The following is a 22,097-nucleotide window of genomic DNA, read 5'->3' on the forward strand; positions in this document are numbered from 1 at the left end:
CTGCCCTTCTACCAGAAACAACACTTTTAGCCTTCAAACGAAACGCAAAGGGATGGGACTAATTTATGGACGACGAAGGCTCCACTCCAGAGCGCAGGCTCAGGATCCTGGGGTCTTACGTCCCAGTGGAATACCACCCCCCCCCCCCCCCCCCCCGCGCTGATGGCAAGTCCTCTTTGGGGAATTTGTGGGGGTTTTTTCCTCCTCTAATTCACAGCTTGGTTTGCAAACTGACTTCAGTATCAACCTCCACAAGAAATAGCTGAAGAGACTTAAGGTCGAAGGTCTTCCTGGGATCCACAGGGCTGGCCCAGGGCTGGTGTCCAACTGGTCCTCAGAAAGTGGCTGGGAGATGGGGGGAGGTATCTCACTTAGGCACCGGCTGATGAATTATCTGCCGTCCATGTCTGTAGACAGTCCTGCCATACTGCAGTATTAAACTGGAGACCCCCATGTCCATAGTCTGTGCAGGTGCCTGTGTGCATATGATGAGGCAGTTCTATCTGGGACAGCTGTAGAGCGAATGCTGGGTAAACAGCAGATTCTCCTAAGTGTTTTACCATGGAAATTCCTGGGCTTTGTTTTTAGATACAGAAAGATTTAAGTAAAATATTATTACATAGCGATGACTTTTCATCCAGAAAGCATTTGCTACGGACAAGTACATATAAATGCTTGAACATTCTCTAGAGAGCTCAATAAAAATACAACTTTTTAAAAAAAAATTTTTTTTTTCAACGTTTATTTATTTTTTGGGACAGAGAGAGACAGAGCATGAATGGGGGAGGGGCAGAGAGAGAGGGAGACACAGAATCAGAAACAGGCTCCAGGCTCTGAGCCATCAGCCCAGAGCCTGACACGGGGCTCGAACTCATGGACCGTGAGATCGTGACCTAGCTGAAGTCGGACGCTTAACCGACTGCGCCACCCAGGTGCCCCAAAAATACAACTTTTAAATTTGGTTTCGTAAAATTGTTTTAAATTTTTTTTTTTTCAACGTTTATTTATTTTTGGGACAGAGAGAGACAGAGCATGAACGGGGGAGGGGCAGAGAGAGAGGGAGACACAGAATGTGAAACAGGCTCCAGGCTCTGAGCCATCAGCCCAGAGCCTGATGCGGGGCTCGAACTCACGGACCGCGAGATCGTGACCTGGCTGAAGTCGGACGCTTAACCGACTGCGCCACCCAGGCGCCCCATCGTAAAATTGTTTTAAAACATACATCAGCATTTATACTTTTCTTTTGTGCCTGTTATTTCTGTGAAAAGCAAATTTCCCTGATCAAATTAAGTAGATGTGAATTTTGTTCTTGCTATTATCTTATTTTCAATAAATAAAAATCACTGCGCCAATACTGCTGTTACGATAATACCTTCGGAGTTCAAAAATCTATTGTCTTAAGAAAATACAGAAATTGATGGAGTAAAATGGTGGAGGAGTGGGGAGGCCCTAAGCACGCATCCTCCCTGGAACACAGCTAGATAAATATCAAATCATTCTGAACACCCAAGAAATCAATCATAACTCTCAGAGAACAAACATGCACATCTAAAAACCAGAAAAATGACCCATGGAAGGAAGGAACTGCATAGAATTCGTGGGAGAAAAGAGCTGCAGGTGCTCCCCAGGGAAAGGAGCCCTGGTCTCAGTGGGAGTAGGGAGAGGAGGGAGAGGGAGAGAAAAAGGGGGGGGTGTGTGTAAGAGGGAAAACACCCAAGGGACTGCTCAAGAAAATTACTCCCCAAAACTTCAGACAAGGAAAAAGGACAGGGTTACAACACCACCAGTTTTCCAGAAACAGTGGAGTGCACATTCCTACGTTTCGGAGGTCTGTGACATTCCCAGGAAGAAAGGACAGCCAGATATTTTAATCAATGCATATATAAGTAAATTGTCTGAACTAGAATTTAAAACAACAATTATAAGGATATTAGCTGTGCTTGAAAAAAGCATAGAAGACACTAGAGAATACCTTACTGCAGAGATAAAAGAACTAAAATCTAGTCATGCCAAAACTAAAAATGCTGTAACCGAAATACAATCCCAAATGGAGGCCATAAAAATGAGGATAGACAAAGCAGAGGAGCAAATCAGTGATACAGAAGATAAAATTATGGAAAATAATGAAGCTGAAAAGAAGAGGGTAAAAAAGGTCATGGACCACAAAGGCAGATTTCGGGAACTCAGTGACTTATTAAAAATGTATTCGCATCATAAGAGTCCCAGAAGATGAAGAGAGAGAAAGAAGGGTAGGAAGTTTCTTTGAACAAATTATAGCTGAAAACTTCCATAATCTGGGGAAGGACACAGATATCAAAATCCAAAAAGCACAGAGAACTCCCATTAGATTCAACAAAAGCCAATCGTCGCCAAGTCATAAAAGTCAAGTCAAAAATCACAAACACAAAGATAAGAATCATGAAACCAGCAAGGGAAAAAAAAAGTCCTTAGCCTACAAGGGAAGACAGATCAGATTTGCAGCATATCTGTCCACAAAAACATGGCAGGCCAGAAAGGAGTGGAAGGAAATGTTCAATGTACTGAATGGGGCAAATATGCAACCAAGAATTCTTTTAGTTAGGCTGTCATTCAAAATAGGAGGAGAGATAAAGAGTTTCCCAAACAAAAACTAAAGGAGTATGTGACCACTAAACTAGCCCTGCAAGAAATTTTAAAGGGAACTCTTTGGAGGGAAAAAGAAAAAAAAAAGACCAAAGCAACAAAGACTACAAAGGACCAGAGAACATCACCAGAAACACCAACTCTACAGGTAACACAATGGCACTAAAGTCATACACTTCAATAATCACTCTGAATGTAAATCAACTAAGTGCTCCCATCAAAAGACATACGGTAGCAGAATGGGTAAAAAAAAAAAAAAAAAAAAAAGATCCCATCTATATGCTGCCTACAAGAGACTAAAGTCACCTGAAGATTGAAAGTGAGGGGATGGAGAACCATCTATCATGTTAATGGACATCAGTAGCCATACTTCTATTAGACAAACTAGATTTTAAAACAAAGACTGTAACAAGAAATGAAGAAAGGCATTGTATTATTATTAAGGAGTCTATCCATCAAGAAGATCTAACAGTTTGAGTGTTTAGGCCCCCAAATTGAGAGCACCCTAATATATAAATCAATTACTAACAAATATAAAGAAACTCATTGATGATAATATAATAATAGGAGACTTTAACACCCCACGTATGGCAATGGACAAATCTAAGCAGAAAATCAACAAGGAAACAATAGCTTTGAATGATACACTGGACCAGAAGGACTTAACAGATACATTCGAATCATTTCATCCTAGAGCAGAATACACCTTCTTTTCTAGTGCACATGGAACATGTTCACATGGCACATACTGGGTCACAAATCAGCCTTCAACAAGCACAAAAAGATCACGATCAAAGTATGCATATTTTCAGATCACAATGCTATGAAACTTGAAGTCAAACACAAGAAAAAATTTGGAAAGCCCTCAAATACATGGAGGTTAATAAAGAACATCCTACTAAAGAAAAAATGGGTTAACCAGGAAATTAAAGAAGAAATAAAAAAAAATACAAGGAAGCACGTGAAAATGAAAAGACAAGGGTCCAAAACCTTTGGGATGCAGCAAAAGGCAGTCCTAAGTGGGAAGTATATTGCAATTCAGGCCTATTTCAAGAAAAAAGGATCCAAATATACAACATAACCTTACATCTAAAGGACCTAGAAGAGGAAGAGCAAATAAAACCTAAAGCCATTAGAAGAAGGATAATAATAAAGATTAGAGCAGAAATAAACAATATAGGGAAAAAAACAAAAAAACAGAACACATCAATGAAACTAAATGCTGGTTCTTTGAAAGAATAAACAAAACTGAACCCCCTAGCCAGACTTATCAAAAAGAGAGAGGACCCAAATGAAAGAGGAGTGATCACAACCAACACCAGGGAAATACAAATAATCATGAGAATACTATAAAAAATTATATGCCAACTTGGCAATCTGGAAGAAATGGACAAATTCCTAGAAACTCACAAACTACCAAATTGAAACCGGAAGAAATAGAAAATTTGAACAGACCCATAACCAGCAAAGAAATTGAATCAGTAATCAAAAATCTTCCAACCACCAAGAGTCCTGGGCCAGACAGACGGCTTCCCAGGAGAATTCTACCAAACAATTTAAAGAATAGTTATACCTATTCTCAAACTGTTCCAAAAAACAGAAATAGAAGAAAACTTCCAAACTTAGTCTACAAAGCCAACATTACCTTGATTATAAAACCAAAGACCCCACTAAAAAGGAGAATTACAGGCCAATATCCCTGATGAACATGGATGCAAAATTCCTCAACAAGGTACTAGCAAAATAAATTCAACAGTATACTAATAGAATTATTCACCCATTGATCCCATTATCAATGGGATTTATTCTTGAGCTACAGGGCTGGTTCAATATTTGCAAATCAATCAACACGATATACTACATTAAAAAAAAAAAAAGAACCATATGATCCTGTCAATGGATGCAGAAAAAGAATGGACAAAATATAGCATCAATTCTTGATAAAAACGCTCAACAGAGCAGGGACAGATGGAACATATGTGAATGTCATAAAGGCCATTTATGAATGACCCACTGCTAATATCATCCTCAGTGGGGAGAAAGTGAGAGAGCCTTTCCCCTATGGTCTGGAACAAGACAAGGATATCCACTCTCACCATTACTATTTAACATACTACTGGAAGTCTCAGCCTCAGCAATCAGACACCAAACCAAAAAAACCTGCATCTAAATCGGCAAGGAAGAAGTCAAGCTTTCACTATTTGCAGGCAACATGATACTCTACAGAGAAAACCCAAAACACTCCACCAAAAATTGCTACAACTAATACATGAATTCAGCAAAGTCACAGGATATAAAATCAATGTTGTAAATATAAAATCTGTTGTATTTCTATACATCAATAATGAAGTAGCAGAAAAATAAATCAAGGAATCGATCCCATTTGCAACTGCACCAAAACCAGTAAGATACCTGGGAATAAACCTAATTAAAGAGGGAAAGATCCATACTCAGAAAACTGTAGAACACTCATGAAAGAAACTGAATAGGACACAATAAATGGAAAACCATTCCATGCTCACGGATTGGAAGAACAAACAGTGTCAGAATGTCCATCCTATCCAAAGCAATCTACACATTTAATGCTAGCCCTATCAAAATACCACTAGAAGTTTTTGCAGAGATAGAACAAACAGTCCTAAAATTTGTATGGAACCACCAAAGACCCTGAATAGCAAAAACAATCCTGAAAAAGAAAAACAAAACTGGAGGCATCACGATTTCAGATTTCAAGCTGTATTACAAAGCTGCAGTCATCAAGGTATTATGGTACTGGCACAACAACAGATACATAGATCAATGGAACAGAATAGAAAATCCAGAAATGGACCCACAACTGTACAGTCAACTCATCTTCCACAAAGCAGGAAAGAATATCCAATAGAAAAAAGCCTCTTCAACAAATGGTGTTGGGAAAACTGGATGGCAACATGCAGAACAATGAAACTGGACCAATTTCTTACACCACACACAAAAATAAATTCAAAATGGATGAAAGATCTAAATGTGAGACAGGAAACTATCAAAATCCTAGAGGAGAACGCATGAAGCAAGTTCTCTGCCCTGGGCCAGAGCAACTTCTTACTAGACACGTCACCAAAGGGAAGGGAAACAAAAGCAAAAATGGACTATTGGGACTTCATCAAGATAAAAACCTGCACAGCAAAGGAAACAATCAAAAAAACTAAAAGGCAGTCTACAGAATGGAAGGAGACATTTGCAAATGACACATCTGATAAAGGGTTAGTATCCAAAATCTATAAAGAACTTACCAAACTCAACACCCAAAAAACAAGCCAGTAAATGGGAAGAAGACATATGAATAGATGCTTTTCTAAAGAAGACACCCAGATGGCTAACAGACACATGAAAAGATGTTCAACATCAGTTATCATCAGGGAAATACAAATCAAAACCATGATTGGATACCCCCTCCCACCTGTCAGAAGAACCAACAAGTGTCGTTGGTGAGGATGTGGAGAAAGGGGAACCTTCTTGCACTGTTGGTGGGAATGCAAACTGGTGCAGCCACTCTGGAGAACAGTATTGAGGTTCCCTAACAAACTAAAAACAGAACTACCCTATGATCCAGCAATTGCACTCTTAGGTATTTACCCCAAGGATACAAAAATATGGATTCGAAAGGGTATATGCACCCCATTGGTTATAGCAGCACTACTGATAATAGCCAAAGTATGGAAAGAGCCCAAAGGTCCATCGACTGATGAATGGATAAAGACGAGCTGGTACATATATGCCATGGACTTTAACTCAGGCATCAAAAAGAATGAAATCTTGCCATTTGCAATGATGTGGGTGGAGCTAGAACATATTATGGTAAGGGAAATAAGTCAATCAGTGAAAGACAAATACCGTATGATTTTGCTCATATGTGGAATTTAAGAAACAAAACACAGAACATATGTGGGGGGCTGGAGAAGAGAGAGAAACCAACAATAACAGACACCTAATGAGAACAAACAGATGGGTATTAAGCAGGGTGCTTGTGCTGAGCACTGGGTGTTACAGGTAAGTGATGAATCACTGAATTCTCCTGAAACCAATATTGCACTATAAGTCAACTAAAGTTTAAATTAAAAAAAAAAAAAAAAATCAAGAACAACTGCCCTTCCATATTCCAGATAATTCAAGTCACTTGGATCACTCTGTTGGATTACTAGATCAATTCTTTCTCATCAACACGTATACACTTTTCTAAATAAAATTTCTGGGGCAAATGACCTTTATTTGCCATCTTGGGAAGCTTATCAGTAAGTAAATCTTAACTGGAGCTTTAATACACACCAGGCAAGAATCTGTGAACTTTAAATGTGCTGAATCAAACTCAAAAAATATTAAAGTGTTATGATTCACATCATTATGAGGGAACTATGGCACAGGTGTGACAAAGCACATGGCAGAAACATGGTAATAAAAAAGGGTGCCGAATGCATCCTTAGGGAGTCTCACAGAATCAGCAGCTTTGGACTTAAATGACAGCCAGGTCCCCGTACTATTCCTACTTCATAGATGAAGTAAATGGATGCAAAGAGAAGCCAACTTATCCAAGAAATGTCAACTATCCACTCAACTCATCACTTCCAGGCACCTACTTCCAAGCTGCACTGGAAAGGCTTTGAGGTAGTCAAGTGCCCACTCAACTCTCTTTTCACTTTTGGCACTTTTATTACATTTCCCTTTGACAGCTCCTCCTTTTGAAAATTCCTGGAGTTTTGAGTATATAAAAAGCCCCCTTCTGCTCTGGCATGGTACTGGAGCTCATTTTTCCTTTGAGATTAGGTAATGACATTGTCTGGGTTTAGGATATATTTTTCCTATTGTTTCCTATTTCTGTAACTAAGTCCAGAAATAGATGGATTAGTCTTCCTTAGACCAGTCCATCCAGTAACCTCGCTTTTCTGAATTTAAAATGACCATAGTGTTGACTTATAGTTAACATAGAAGTTTGATTTGGACTACCATCCACCCATCCCCAAACACCTTCTTTATGCATTAGGGAAATTTCAAGCTATGGAACATAGATCTGTCCAAAGCAGCTTACATCCTTCACACCTAGTGACTGAAAGTTAAAATAACTTCTCGTAGAATGTCGTAAGAGTTGAAGAGGCTGGACCACTTAAGCTTTGGATTTCTGTCCTGGGGCGTCAGCCTTGGCAGCATCCCAGAACTCCACCAAGATTTAATCAATGCCGGATCTATTTAACCCTCAAAGAGGAATGATACGAATACTGCAGAAAGAAAGTCATTCACAACCACGGTTTTCCCTTGGGTCCTGATTGTGTGGAATCATGGAACTTCGTTCATTCACCGTCACTGAGCTCCACCTACAGCAGCACTCAAGACCCTTGCAGCTCCTCCCTTTTCAAACAAATAGAACGGTTGTGACAGTTGTGACAGGGCTGGTTTTGTAAGGGAGTGGGCTTATGTTTCTGGACTCTATTCTTCCCAACTACAAAAAGCTAGGTCCATTCAAGAGGTCACTGGCTCAGAGGTAAGAGGAGCTACTCTAACTGGCTTCCTTAAAACATAAGCCACAGCATCCTAGTGAGATTGTTCTTCTCAATTCCACCATTATACTCCTACCCTGGGGCAACAAAGGAGAGTTACTAATTTTCTTTTATATATTCCTTCAATGCCTCTGGCGGTTATGCTTGATCTGGCATGGACTGGCTCCTAAGAGTTGCTTATAAAATATTCAGAGGTTTGGAAACTGGATGGAAAGCCTTTGTTAGCTTGAATTTTGCCACGGTATACAAGGAAACCAGCAAATGGTATAAATCAGTGCTTTGTCTGTTTCAGAGAGTCAGTTAACTACTACCCTCCAGAGGCCACTGACCTGTATGTTTCCCTTTCCAACAAGACCACAGAATGTGGCTTCTTGCCTCCATGAGCATCATCTTGAGAGAATACTACTTTCCTCTGTCATCTGCCATATAAAATCTTGCATATTTTACTTAAAATTGGTAACATTACTTTAAAAGTAACATGCTTTTTACCATTCCTAAAACACACACTTTTTAAAAAGTGTTTAATATGAAAAATAAACATTTCAAAATCTTCAAAATTTCTATAACCCCCAAACCCACATCCCCAAAGATAATCATGGTTAGCGCTGTGGTCCCTAGCCCAGACTCCATTCCAGCAGAGGTGTGTCCATTCCAGGACCACTGATTCTCTTAAACTCAGTGACATCTTCTAGCCCTGCTCTGTACGAAGTCTATGGAGAAGTCATGGAAGATCTAAGAAGCTAGCTGCCCAAATACATCATCAATATTGATCACATATTAGGTGACGGGTATTTACTTATAATCTTGCCATTTATTCAGACCCTATAAGTTTGCCATTATGATCTTCACTTTTCCTCTTAGAAAGCCAGCTTGCAGAGGATTCACATGACCTGACAAAAACCATACAGCATACAATTTACTCAACTATTTGCTCATATTTATCTGGCTCAAAAGCCTATTGCCTGACCACAGTTTATGAGTTATGTCCTCACGGTTTCAAATGTCTCAGAAAAATAGGAACCCCAGATGGATAACCACTTGCAGGAAGAGAAAGGATAAAAAGGGCATATGGTTTGTAAGTAAGGGTGGTGAGAAATGGGACCGAGTCCTTTTGTGGCATCACTTCCACCCTTCGGGATAAGGTTGGGCTGGAACTAAAGGGGACCAGAGTAGCGCAGAACTTCCTGTGGAAAAGCCTTGGCATCCTCCCTTCTGACATGGGGCATGGACTTCCAGGAGCTTGAAGATTTGGGGTCTGGGCCTGAGGCCACCACACATGTGTCAAGTAGAGGGCAAGGCTTCAGTGGTGGGAGGAATATGTGGCTCCAGCGGCTGCAGTCAATCCATCCTTTCTAGTGGAGACAATACTTGGCTCGTGAGACCATTCGCTCTCCTCCTACTGAGTTTCTAAAGCTTCTGAAGATACAGACTACTGCCTGTAGGAATCCATCTGCTGAGAAGTTCACCAGTTTTAGGTGGTGGAACCCATCAACCTCAGAGAGGGCCATCATGAGCCCCTTTCCTGACACTCAAGGAAATGTCCACTACTCCCACGAAATGCAGAGCCGTCAGCCTGGACCAGGTCACCACCTACCTGTCATGAAGACAGGAACAGGGTCCAGGCCAAAGTTGTGTTGGAAGAATAGTGAAGAGAAGTCACTTTCCTCAAAGATCCATGACTTGGACTTGGACATTTTAGAGTGGTGCAGTTCTAGACTTGCCAGGAATTGGGGAAGTTTGGTGACTGGGAGTTTCCTCAAGTATGCGACACGCAACTAGAGTTTAGTTCGGATTCTGTGTCTCCCTCTCTCTCTGTTCCTCCCCCACTTGCACACTGTTGGTCTCTCTCTTGAAAATAAATAAAGATTAAAAAAAAAAAAGTGGAATGACTGCTGTTCAGGGCTCTTGGACAGTATCAAAGCTCCACTGAGCCATCATATATACAGTCTCTGGAGGGCCCAAGATGGGTTTTGTGTAAGAACTGCCATCCCAGCTGCCATCCACATAAAGCGGATCCCCTCAAGCATTTTCCCAGAGTCCATACGTACCCTGTAAGGTGTCACGTACATGTCTCCATAGTGCAGAATGCTCCACTAGCATCTTCCAAAGCTTAGCAACTCTGCAGAGGAAGAAAACTGGCATTCATCTCCAAGACTGACAAGAGCCCCAGTTTCACCCCGGTCCCTTGCTGTCCTTCTCCACGGCTACGAGGCCAGAAAGTGGTTGGATATCCTGTTCCAACTCTGCCCTAAGCTTTTTATACCAATATTTTCCCTTTTAGGGCACTTGGACTGAGACTCTATACCCTTCTGAGTACCTCTCTTGAGCTTCAAGGTACCTGCCCTTCAGAACAGTGGGAACACCCCTCCCCTGCACACTGGTCCACACCTGGAAATGTGAATCTCTTCTGTAATGCACAGAGATGAGAATGTCTTCAGCATCACAGAGATAGGCAATGCCAAGGTGATTACCAAGCTGTGCTCTCTGCCCGTTGTATGCATGTACTATGATGGAGAAATTGAATCTTTTGCCTTCTGGGGTGAGTTGAAGGGTCTGAGGAACTGGAGAAGTGTTTAAATTTCTGGGGAGGTGACAGCTGGATTCTGGGTACTGTATCCTCTTGTTTTCCTATGAGTCACCCAGTGGAGAGGACAGAACTTTGATTCAGATCTGGAAGAGAAACTCTGTATTAATGCAAGCATCTGATAACTGGAGAAAGGTAGCCAATATCCAGGACACTTCACAATGCCCAAAAGATTCTCTATAAATATGGTTTACCAACTGAGTTATCCAGAGCATATGGGAGAGTCCAAGGAGAGAGAAGGAAGATCTCAGGAAACTAGTAACGCACTGGCCGTGGGATTATGTTAGATTTTGCCTTCAAGACAAATTTAGATTGAAATGTAAAATTATGTTCTACCTTTAGAATTTTTATTCAAAGGAAATCTAGGGATATCCAGGGAATCCCTACACATAGGAACAGGAAAGTCCTATGAGTAGGAAGGAAAATTTTACCTACGTATCACTGTGCTTTGTCTGTGTTTCCAAGTGGTAGGCATCAAAGAGGGACATGAATGAATAAGAACCATAAATAAAAAGCAGCTCAGTAGCTCATTATTTCTTATATTATGAAAACTCCCAACTAGGTCCCACAAACTTTCCAAATGTCCTGTGTTAAACAGTCATTATTTTGAGCCAGGAAGAGGTCCTCCTATAGCACAACCCCGACATTTACTTTTCTGCAAACTACCGCCATGAATTCATTGGGTTTAAGAATTCAACTTCATAAAAATGACATGAAAAAAGTAACCAACACAGTAGCTATTAAAAAGAAAGAGGCAGGAGTGAAAAAGTAATTGAATATTAATATTCAAAGAATCCCGTGGCTTGGAGCAAAACATCTTTAGAAGCTATCCAATAATTTTAGTAATGGATAGACAACAAATCATTAGAAACCTTAAAAATAGGACTTCAAAGCAGAATTAGGATGAAAGAGATTACAAGACAAGGGAAGAAGGAAATGACTTGGCAAAACTCCAAAACTTTCAAAAATAAAATTAAAAAATCATTTAAAAGAGACCACATTGGGAGAGAAGAGAAAGGAACAGACACACTGCTGAAAAGTCACTCATTAATGTCAAAGACAGGCTTAAAATGAGCAAAAGGTAAAAGGATTAAATAAAAAATCATTGAAAGCTGTGAAATACAAGCCCACAACCTAGAAAACCCATGTTAGTGGTAAAGATAACAAATGAAATAATATGACAAAAAATAATTTTATGAATTATTTCAATAAAGAAGTATTAAAACATACAAAAAAGCAATTCGTGCGTGAAAATGCACTGTTTGGAAAAACATATATACAGCAATACAAAACAAAAGTGCCCCCATCCCCATAGAGTCTGTAATTCATAGACAAAGAATGATTTGAGGATCATAGTAAAAACTCAAGTGAGGTATAAAAGGACATTCACTGAACAAAGTGGGGAACCAACTGTGACCTTTAACCTTATAACCAAGTAAACTCTTCCTCAACTATCACAAGAGATGGATTTCAGAAAGATTCGTGGACGGGAACAGCTGGGTGGCTCAGTCGGTTAAGCCTCCGACTCCGGATTTCGGCTCAGGTCATGATCTCGCAGTTCACAAGTTCGAGCCCCGGGTCAGGCCCTGTGCTGACAGCTCAGAGCCTGGAGCCTGCTTCGGATTCTGTGTCTCCCTCTCTGCCCTTCCCCTGCTCACACTCTGTCTCTCTCTGTCTCTCAAAAATGAATATAAACAAACAAACAAACAAATAAATAAATAAATAAATAAATAAATAATATAGCTATATAAGCCAACTTTAGAACCAATAAAACCTATTTAACAGTTCCAAGTTATCCATTCATTCACACAACACTATACTAACCAACTTCCCACCCAACCAGGAATAGTGACACGTCTTTGATGACTTTAGGATGGGTGATTACACAGCTCAGCCCCTCCCTCGAGATCTCTTAAAGGGTCACTGGGAAGAAGGCCTTCTGCATCCTCAGTATCACCTCACTATTTTTTAGAGCACTGCTAACTAACCATTAAGATTTCCCAGTCCTTCCCAGGCTATCTGAACACAGCTGCTTAGGTCTGGGGTGCAACATTTGTTTTCTCCATTCCAAAACCAGGTTCTCCAACAGATGTGCCAAAAAAATGACTGGTATCTATTCCCATTCACCTGTGTTTCCTTTTCTTTCCGAAGTGCAGTCTGAAGAAATGATATTATTAAGCGAGCTCCCTCAAATCCCAAGACCAGTTATGGGCCAAGCTATTCCAGGTGCTGGGGAGACAGCAGTTTACAGGTTAACCAAGAGAGTCTTGCCTTCTTGCCTCTAACCTTCTAGCAATACACAGATTGGAAAGCAAAGGCACAGAGTACAGGAAAATAGCTTTAAGTATGAAGAAGTATAAAACTAGAACAACTGTATCTTTCAAATTAATACTGTAAATGGAAAAACCTATCAGCTCATTTGATCACAAATCAAAATCCAACCTTTCATAATTTTTAACATCCAGTACATCCAAAGCTGTTCAGAAAAGGTGAAAATAGAATGAAATTTATAATTATTCTAGAATTTCATATATGAAAGCATCACACTCCCAAAGAGAAGATCTCCCTTTACAGTGCACAACGGTCCCTGAATACAAAGGGCTTGTGACAAGGATGGAGGAAAACCTCGCATTAAAAAAAAAAAGGAACCTGCAATGTCCCTATACATATATAAATGTACCAATGGAACAAACTAAAGCAATATTCACAGAAAATTTTATCTTAACTATTTAATTAATTAAAGATTAAATAAATGATATAAGCACCTACCTCAAGAAAAGAAATAAAATGAAAAAACTACTTGAGGAAACCCATTAAAGGGAATAGGGAGAAGCAGAAAAGAAATTACTTATAAGCCAAAAAAGTCCAGTAAAAACATAAGATGTAGAACAAGAAGTTCGGTGGAACTTGCTGTGATGAAGGAAATGCTCTGTTACCTACATTATCCACACAGCAGCAATCAGATCCATGTCATTAAAGGGCACCTAAAATCTGGGGCGCCTGGGGGGGGCTCAGTTACATAAGCATCCAACTCTGGCTCAGGTCATGCCCTTGCGGTTCGCAGGTTGGAGCCCCGCATTGGGGTCTGTGCTGACAGCTCAGAGCCTGGAGCCTGCTTCGGATTCTGTGTCTCCCTCTCTCTCTGCCCTTCCTTCACTCATGCTCTCTCAAAAGTAAATAAACTTTTGAAAAAATTTTAAAACTTAAAAAAAAAAAAAGAACACCTGAAATCTGGCTAGCATTACTGAGGGTCTTAAGTTTAGTTATTTAATTGTAATTAATCTAAATTTTTTTTTTTTTTTCAACGTTTATTTATTTTTGGGACAGAGAGAGACAGAGCATGAACGGGGGAGGGGCAGAGAGAGAGGGAGACACGGAATCGGAAACAGGCTCCAAGCCATCAGCCCAGAGCCTGACGCGGGGCTCGAACTCACAGACCGCGAGATCGTGACCTGGCTGAAGTCGGACGCTTAACCGACTGCGCCACCCAGGCGCCCCTAATCTAAATTTAATAAGCACATGTCACTAGTGGTCACTTTATTGGATAGCACAGCTCTAAAACCTTGGAGTAGGCAGTCAAAATAATGAAACAGATTAAAGACAAAAATGGAAAAGGGACACAAATAGTCAAAAACAGAACATGAGAATGGGGGACTGATTACTGCTAACAGTAAAATTCAGATTTAAGATGCTGCTTTGATACAACAAATGTCTAAAGACAGATACAGGAGGGAAGCAGACACCCTGGGATTCCATGGACACAAACCTCAAACTCCCTGGGGGAAATCTGGGCTTGAAGATAAGATGAAAGCCGAATAAATATGAAAATCTGCAAATATATTATGATGCAGCATACATAAACTATGTTACTAGGGTGGAGGAGGAGAGTGTTAGGGGGCTTTCAAGAACATGTTAAGAATTTATTAATTTATAATTAAAATGGGAAGCCAGCCTTATACTTTATCTTTTGGCTAATGGGAAAATAAATAAAATATTAATATAGAGCACAACGCAGTAAATACTTTCACCGCCATCTCATTCACAACTGAATTATACATTTAAGTGCAATCTCTATGTCTGCAGAGAAAATCTTTTGGCTGAAAATTTCTGCCTCTCACAATGAAATAATTCCAGTAGACAGCACAGTAAATACACAACTGTATCTCAGGTCATTTTGGTCATTTCTCAAAAATACCTGGCAATCGTGTTAGGTCTTGCATGTAAATTCCAACTCCCATGCAAAATAAATGCTATTTCAAAATTTAGCTATGACAGATGAATTTCCATAGACTTGTCCTTCCTCTTTCATTCATCAGATGGTTGGTAACTTATTTCACAAATAAGGTAGGTAATTTTGGAGGTAGATGCTTTCAACTGCTCATCTTATTTTATTATTTTTTTAATGTTTATTTTTGAGAGGGGGGAGGGAGAGAGAGAGGGAGGGAGGGAGAGAGAGAGGGAGGGAGAGAGGGAGGGAGAGAGAGAGGGAAGGAGAAAGAGAGAGAGGGAGAGGGAGGGAGGGAGGGAGGGAGGGAGAGAGGGAGAGGGGGAGAGGGAGAGGGGGAGAGAGGGAGAGAGGGAGAGAGAGAGAGAGAGAGAGAGACAAAGACAGAGTGTGAGCTGGGGAGGGGGAGAGAGATAAGGAGACACAGAATCTGAAGCAGGCTCCAGGCTCTGACCTGTCAGTACAGAGCCCGACGTGGGGCTCGAACCCACAAACCGCGAGATCATGACCTGAACCGAAGTTGGACGCGTAACCAACTGAGCCGCACAGGTGCCCCTCAACTGTTAAATTGTAAAGTATTCCTGCAGTCGTACCTGGTGTTTATGCCATCTTCTCCGTAAAAGGTGAGGAATAACTTTTAATCTTAGCTAGGTTCTTTACCTCCAACTTTATGTTTGGGTCCTGTTATTTCCTGCCATATCATGAATTTTATGTTATTACTTATAAAATAATAATAACTTCCACTATTCCTCTTTATTTGATCCTCCCAGAACTTAAACGTTGCAGTATCTTCCGATCTTGATTGGATTAAAAATCTTGAATTAAAAAAAGAAAGCAGGGGCACCTGGGTGGCTCACTGGTCAAGTGACCTCCTGATTTTGGCTCAGGTCATGATTTCACATGATTCCTCAGGTCAGGAATTAAAAAAGAACACATGAAAAACTTCTTTCTCAGCCAAGATCCGTCTTGAAAGTCACTCCCTCACTCCTGAGCGTGGCGATGGCTTTCGGGGCTTCGAAACAGCACGGCCCCTCCCTGCACTGCAGACACACACCCAGGAGAAGGCATTCACTCTGTGGCAAAGCCAGTCCTCCGCTGCACACTGAAATTCAGCAGGATTATGCTCCTCCGTGAAGATCAACAGTCGGGCTTTTCTGCTCATTTCTTCAGAACACTCTCCTATCCCAGTGAAGCCCACACGGTCCGCGGCAGTGGTGAGTCTACGCACTGGACTGACGGTCCCTTGAAGACAAAGACCCTGGTCTCTGCTAATACCTGCTGAGCACAGGGTCAGAGCTTCTCAAACTCTCCCCCATTCCAGGACCCCTAACTCCCCAAAGAGCACTCTAATTCCTTCTACAGGCTCCCTTCACAGAGCAAAGCACCTCCTCCTTCCTCCTCCTTGGAGAGATGCTTTTGTTCTCTATTTGGCTAAAAGAGCCTAGGTCCGGGGGCGCCTGGCTGGCTCAGTGGGTCTGGCGTCCAACTCTTGATTTCAGCTCAGGTCATGATCTTGAGGTTTGGAGGATGGAGCCCCGTGTGGGATCTGCACTGACAGCACGTGGAACCTGTTTGGGATTCTCTCTATCCCTCTCTCTCTGCCTCTCCCCTGTTCACACGGGCTCATGTGCTATCTCACAATAAATAAACTTAAAAAAAGAAAAGACAAAAAAAAAGCCTGGGCCCTTTCCCATCAAACTGCCCCGTGACTCCCTGCATGTGTACTGGGGCAGGTGAAGGGCTCGGTAGGAGAGGCCAGCAAAGCGGAACTCTCCTCACAGGAAAGACATGGCCTGGATGGGACAGTGGTAAGGCTTGCACTTTTCACCCCTACCCCTAAAATTTACAGATCACATATCATACACCTGAGCAAGAGCTGCTTCTCTTTCATGGTTTTAATCACTATCTCAAGTATTTAATTCCTCTTTTCCAGAACATCAGATTAAACTACCAAAAAATAGGTAATTAAGAAGACCTAATTAGTAGCACTGAAAACCATGGAAGAAGGTCAATAGAAGCAGCTGAGTAATTTATCCAATTATGAACAGATGGGCTACCTTTCAACAAAGTCCCACAACAATCCAACCCATCCTTGGTCATTTCCAGAGAAAGGACAAAGGAAATAGATACACACTTGACTGGGAACTAGTTCACAGCCCACTAGGTTAAAAGATCACATAAGAAGAAAGAGAAGATGTGGAATATTAGACTAATTGGTTAAACTAGGTTTTGACTGTTAATATAAAAAATTGCCAATATCCTTAATCAAGGGCACACGGAAATAGTGTACAGTTATTTACTAAGCACCAAAGAATACTTTCAACATATAATAACAGACTATAAAACCATTAAGACCTCATCATCTGACTCTGACATATTTAAGAGGGAATATACGTTGGGAATTAAAAACAAAATTCTAATGAATTTGGGATCTACCCTTCTTTTGCCCCCATTGCTACTGTTGCTCGACTCCTCTCCCTTCTGCTCTTTTCCATCTCTCTGCTGATCCTTTTTTTGCCACTTTCATTTATTCCACTGCTTCTAGCTCATGTCACGCTCTCACTCTTATTTGGTCTTTCAAAGCCCATCGGACCCACTTCCCTCTCCTCAATTTCACAGCTGCTTTTTCTCATCACTCTCTTTGGCTGTAGCTCCCTGCTTCTCCCTGGTCTCTCTCTTTCCCCTATCCCCCGGCCCCACCTTCACATTCACAGGAACAGAATGAAGATGCCCCTGTCCAGAAGCACGCTTTGTGGTGGCTCATCGGGAATGTAAACAATACCTGATAGGCACAGCCAGCAGGATGGGACGGGACAGAACAAGGGGTGCCACAGGACAGGGGCAGGTGAAAGCCCCAGCAAGGGACTCAGGGCCTCCCTGAGGAACTGACTGTGGAGAGCCCAAGGACCAGCAGGGCCGGCCCCAGAAAGACGCGAGAAGGGAGAGAGGAACTCAGGAGGGGGCTGGGGTCTGCAGGATCCGGACAGCAGGGCGTCGTGGTGCTGCCCCCTCGGTACCGCGAAGGGCGAGAATGCACCTCGCCAGTGGGGCCTTGACACCCGCGGGGGCCAGGGAGAGACGGTGAAAAGAACGGAGGCAGAAAAGCGGGCGAAACGGCCTGGGAGGCAGTTTACCGGAAACAGACGCGGATCCAGTGCAGCAGCACAACGTCTTCCGACCAGGCCGGGCTCCCCGCGGGCGGGGCTGGCGGATGCGGGGACTGTCAAGTTAGCGAGGGCCCGGACTCCGGGTGTGGAGGCCGCAACACCCAGACCATCAACGTGCCAGCTGCAACTAGAAACGCTGAAACCCGCACCGGGAAAAGAGCCCTTCCGTTTAGGAAATCTGCATCCGGGTCGGCCGGAAACGGGGACCTCGGACGGGGCGGGGTCTGGAAGGAAGGGCTTGGGTGTGGCTTATGCAAGCCTCCGCCCCGCCCCCAGGGCGTTTCCGTTCTGCAAGTTCTTCCGCCCGGAGCTTGGGTCCCGGCGTTAGCCTCCAGGTGGCGGGGTGGCCTCTGGCGCCGGGCTGCCCACCCTACGCCACGTTAAATGACTCAGATACGCTAAGGTAAAAGCTTAGCGTTGGCGCGCCGGTAATACCGAATGCGGAGTTGTTTCCTTCGCAACAGCGTGAGAACGGCTTAAATAACCCTTCGTGCGTGCCAGAGTCCCGCGGACCGCGAGAGGCGCTCGGATTGCGGGGACACCCCTGCGGCGGCGTGGGCGGGACAGGGGCGTCTGCGGCTCCGCCTATCAAATTGTGGTTTCCTTTCCGGTAGAACGAGTGTGAACGCCGAATTCACTTGTGCGAACCCAGGGGTTTAGCCGGACCACCGCGGAGGGTAGCTAACATTTCTAATATTTCTCCTCCCTGTTCGCGGGGAGGCAGAGGGACACACGGGCCCAGGATTGGGCCGTGAGGATGCTCGGCTGAGGCCCTCGTGTTACTGCGCAGGGCTTGAGGTTGATAAATTCACATACCTTTAAGACTGATTGATGTGCAGGCCATTCTGCAAGTTGCCGGAGTTAGTATTTCCTGAATCTGTTGTAATTTCACATTTTTCTTTATTCCGGAGGTACTACTCGAAAGAGCATTTTTAATTTTGAAAAATGAGGGTTTTTTAAATCTGTGTTTTTTTTCTGTCTCCCAATGTTTTGTGTCGAGTATGGGCAAGTATTAATTTTTCATTATTTCTGTATACATCTCACTGAAACGTCTCTTTTTTGACAACACCAAAAAGCATAGTGAAACTGGATTTTCAAAGTTTAGTTGCCTCATTTATACCCTTAATAAATCCTAATGGAAAGTGTGTGAGTGAAAATCTTCATCTGTTTCCTTTGTGAATTCTGACGTTCATGCTAGAGGGAATTTGGCAAGACTAAATCCCAACTATTCAGGCTGCAGGATTTCTCAAAGATTATTTCCAGAGAAGAACCTTTCTGGTTTTCTCGTAACACCTATTTCTCTAGTTTTACATTTTTTTAATATTAAATATTTGGGCTCAAATGGGTTTAAATTCTGGAAGATAACGTTCTCAGGCAGGGCAACAGTAAACACTGTGGAGTTCATATGGAGCGAGTTGGGGGAGCCCTACCCACGATCCCTCCTGGTCTCCAGGGCAGAGATTACTTAATCTGAACTCACCTCCCTCCTCTCATACCTGTGAGGAGCTGGGCACAGATTAAGAAGGGATCAAGGAATCCCGGTACATGAACCTCTCCCCCATTTAGTCTTTCTTTATCCCCCTCTCTCTTTACATGGAAGTCAAGTGATACAGTTCCACCAGTGGAAGCCATCCAGCCTCCAAGCCACCTCCTCCATCAAATCCTCTGGGTTCTGCTTTATATGGAGTGCTTTGGGAGGCCATACATCGACTGAAGTGATTTTTCTTGGGTGCACATGTCGATGTGTATTATTTGGAAGCTCCTTATGAAAAGCTGAGCCCGTAAGATGGTGTCTTAGTAAACCAAGGTCTTCCCACACCTCTGAATCTCTTTCCCTGGCTGGGAATTAGATCCGATGAAAGCTGAGGAGTGAAAAGAAAAGAAATGAGACTGAATTGAAATAATTTCTTCTATTTCTGTTTTCATTATATTATTATTACAGTGAAAAACCATTTTCCAGGCATTCCTTAGAAACACTGCCCTATGTAATCATAATGACTGTAGGATAGAATTTTGATGAGGGTCACTCTGATGGCCTGGTGGGTATGTGGCCCCTGTAGACTGGAATGCATGTGTAGCGGTGCCTGTGCCCACATCAACCCAGGGATGATGATGCCTTCCCTCCTGGGGATGCCTCTGGTTCTAGTACATTTGCCCATCAAGTACCCTGAATGTCCTAACATCTGGAAGCCTCCAGCTGAGAGCAGAGACGTGCTATGAGTCAAAGTAGGGAGCTCCTGTGGAATGGAGCAGTTGTTCTGTTGGCTCTAGGGTGGTGGAATGAAGGAGCTTAAGCTTGGAGAATCTGATTCCCGCGTGGGGATGTGAGCACACGAGGGGGTGTAATGTGTGAAGTCTGAATATGGTGCCCCCCAGTGTTGAGACATTTGTTAGCCTTTTGTCCTGAGGTTCTGCTGAGGCCTTTGGAATGCTCAAATACCATTTGTCTCATTGCTTTCATGATGAAAATATGTTCATGTGTGGATGTGTATATTAATACTCTCAGCATGCCATGTTAAAAGTGAAGAGAACAACCCAGAGGTAGAAAGTGGGGGATGAAGAACACAAACAGTGAGTTTGTGATGAAAATCCATGGGCTGCTGACCTTGACATCCAGACTCAGTTACACATTTTAGAGGCCCCAGAGCTCTGTGTCCCGGGGGATCTCAAGTCATTTCCAGGGCAGGTCCTCACACACAGGGCAACACAGACTCACCCACAGACACCAGGTTCTCATCTTAAGTGCCATGTCTCTGTTCGGAGTCCTCAGAGAAGGGATCAGGATGCCCGCATACTCCTGAGGGAAGTTCACAGTCACTCTTTGAAGGAGCTCTCTTCCTGAGAAAGTATGAATGCCTGCTCAGTCAGGGATCATTTCATTCTGGTATTTATGGAGGAAGAAAGACTTTAGCCGATGGAGGAAAGAATGAAGGTTGGCTCTGGAATTGTCTTAAGAGTGTCAGGATTCCAGAGAGCATAGTCAAGTTTTATGGGTTCCTTTTAGGGTGTTTGCGTCTGTTCTGGATGTGAGGCTCGGCTCACCCAAACACTGATGTCACATTGCAGTTCCTCATTAAATGCCTGCATATCTCCTCTGGTCAGGGTGGTCAGAGAGAGCTAGAGTCAGCATCGTTTGGTGTAGGGGTCGCTGAGGAGCACACTCTGATGGCTGAGTCTTCACCTGATTTGTGGACACTCAGTGATGCCCAGTGACATTGGCCATGCATGGGCACAGGACACTGACTGGCCTGTGCCCCTCACAGAACCAATCTCTGCCCCACCTGGCACATGTACGAGCAGAGTTTCCATCTGAAACCCTGCACGTGTGCCCAAGGTCTCCCTAGGAGAGCCCCATGCCCCAGTTCCACTCTCTTCAGCAACCACATGGTTTTTCCACTAACTTGGGCTCTAGAACATTCAACCAGTGACATGGTACTATGGACTGAACTGTGTCCCTCTTCCCCAAACTCATTATGTTGAAGCCCTGCCCTCCAGTGTGATGATGTTTACAGATGGGGTCTCTTGGAGGTAATTAGGGTTAGGTGAGGTCATGAGGGTGTTGGAGGAGGTCACTGAGAGGACATGACCCAGGCTGTAGAAAGCTCCTCGCTCCTTCCCCGTCCTTGGAATGTATGTTCTGCCCACTGTGCCCATACTAGAAACCATTTCAAGGATGCAGCTTTGAGAGTGCAACATGCTGAGACCATCCAATGGTAAATGTGACTGAACCCCTTTAAGGCCTCTATACAAAGATCCTGGTGGCTGGTATTCAGATTGATTCATTTTGCAGCTGCCCAAGTCATGCCTTGCATGTAAGTTCCCTTTGCTTATTAAAACTGTAACCTACCAATCTGGAGTGGTTTTCTCTTTTCTTCGGTCTTTCCCTGACCTCCATGTGTGGAGGCCAGCTTCAAATTTTACCCAGGAACTCCTGAGGTTGTGAACCAACAAACCAACGGAGGGTGGGACCA

The 22,097-nt window shown here is 42.9% G+C and overlaps 1 protein-coding gene across 4 annotated transcripts in view; it reads right to left on the reverse strand.

Moving 5' to 3' along the window:
* The window catches only part of LOC112869941 (zinc finger protein 705A-like), a 30,758-nt gene extending 12,439 nt beyond the window's left edge, over nt 1-18,319 (reverse strand). The window contains exons 1-3 of one of the 4 annotated variants that reach the window (XM_086703115.1): nt 16,014-18,319; nt 10,539-10,820; nt 10,199-10,269 (exon numbers count right to left, since the gene is read on the reverse strand). The gene's annotated coding sequence lies outside the window, so the exon portion shown is untranslated. The other 3 variants (XM_086703113.1, XM_086703114.1, XM_086703116.1) reach the window with 3 other exon arrangements.
* Nucleotides 18,320-22,097: the final 3,778 nt, after the last annotated feature.

The sequence above is a fragment of the Puma concolor genome, chromosome B1, assembly GCF_028749965.1.
Source record: "Puma concolor isolate L17-30 chromosome B1, mPumCon1.1.hap2, whole genome shotgun sequence".
Classification (NCBI taxonomy): domain Eukaryota; kingdom Metazoa; phylum Chordata; class Mammalia; order Carnivora; family Felidae; genus Puma; species Puma concolor.